Source organism: Cicer arietinum, chromosome 5 (genome assembly GCF_000331145.2).
Source record: "Cicer arietinum cultivar CDC Frontier isolate Library 1 chromosome 5, Cicar.CDCFrontier_v2.0, whole genome shotgun sequence".
NCBI classification, from domain to species: Eukaryota; Viridiplantae; Streptophyta; class Magnoliopsida; order Fabales; family Fabaceae; genus Cicer; species Cicer arietinum.
Window position 1 is genome coordinate 72437017 of NC_021164.2, and position 1944 is coordinate 72438960.

The window sequence follows — 1944 nt, forward strand, 5'->3', positions numbered from 1 at the left end:
TTTTTTTTATTTTTGTTTATTGAATTTTGTTAGTGAGGACTAGAGGAGGAAAATCTGACGGTGGTGATTATTCGCGAGTTCGGCCTCCTACACAATCAAATAGGAGAGCTGCTGTTGAAAAAAGGAGAAAGAGAAATGAGGAAAGGCAGGCGCCTCAGGACGAGCAGCCCCAGGATGAGCAGGCACAGCAAAATCTTATGTTTGATGCAGAACAGGATGAGCAGCCCCATGATGAGCAGCCTCAGCACGATCATGAGTTTTATGATGAATATGACCAGCAGCAGCAACATTTTGATGATGAACATGGTCAGCAGCACCAGCCTGATGAACCCATGTTTCTTGGAGGTCCTTATGATCTTTCTGTCCTTACAGATTATGAGCATCATATTGCAATTAATGTGTGGAATGGAGATGTTAGTAAATAATTTATTTTATTACATATTATAATATATTTGTAGTATAGGTTATTTTATTACACATTATAATTTATTTGTAGTATAAGATTATAATATATTTTTAATTGTGTTATTTTTAATTAAACAGGAAAGACGTGCCTTGAAAGTTGTTTCCAATGGCAAAAAGCAAGACAAATTTATTGATATTAGATATCATTTACCTGCTCAAATAGATCATTGGATTAATATATCTGGATTACGTCCTCTGAGAAGATGTAGTTTGCATATGATTGATGGTAACATGATATCTGCTTTTGCTGAGAGATGGCACGCAGAGACTAGTTCATTTCATCTGCCATTCGGTGAAATGACTATTACTCTTGACGACGTCAGGGGTCTTTTGAGCATCCCGTGTACTGGAGAGTTTTTCACACCTCCCGCAAATGTCAATGAAGATTTGGCAATTGCTGCTGCTGTTGAGTTGTTGGGGGTTACATATGATGAAGCTGTCACTGAGACTAGGACCAATAGAGGGGCTTCGTATAGTTTTGAGTGGTTGAAAGAGGTATTTTATAAGAAACTTCATGAACGAAGATATGACTGTGCAGCTAGGGCATATCTACTTCATTTGGTAGGATGTACCATTCTTGCGGATAAAAGTTTTACACTTGTATCTGCAAAATATCTCTTTCTGTTTCAAGATCTTGATAGTTGTGGTAAATGGGCATGGGGACCGGCTGCACTTGTTGTGCTATATGACTATCTTAGAGACAGTACATTGCCTGCAACCAAACAGATTGGAGGATATTTGTCTGTACTATTATATTTATTATATTTATTATACTTATCATTATTTTTTAATTATTTCATCACCTTAATAATTTTACTAAATTTCAATTATTTACAGACTTGGATTTATGAACATTTCCCTGATATTTGTAAACGGGATATGGATGAGCATATTTCCTCGATGCCACGGATGTTTCGTTGGACGACAAAACAAACATCTGAGAATGTGGCATATTACAGGGCAAAGTTGGATGCTTTGAGGGATACAGATATTATCTGGGCACCAGATTACGATCAGAACGCTGTGACACGATTTCAGTCTGTGTCATTATTTACAGGATACATTCGTTGGTGTTTCACGATGGTTCCGTATTTACCTGAGAGGTGCATACGGCAGTTTGGGTATACTCAACACATTCCTCCTACACCACCGATGCTTGTTGCACGTGATGTCGACGTTGAATGGAGTATGTACCGGAATTCTGTACGATCACTTCGAGCTAGATTGCATCCAGCTGCATATCCACATGAGTGTGTTGAGGGATACATCCAGTGGTATTATAGGATATCTCATCCTCGGATGATCCCTTATGTTGCTGCATATGTTGGTCCTAGTTATGATGTTGATGCTGGTCCTAGTTATGATGCTGATGCTGGTCCTAGTCATGATGCTGGTCCCGATACTAGTTGTACACGGTGTCACGCAGTTGGTGGTCTTATACAGCAGAGTTTAGATTTACATATGGGTGGTCCTGAAGAT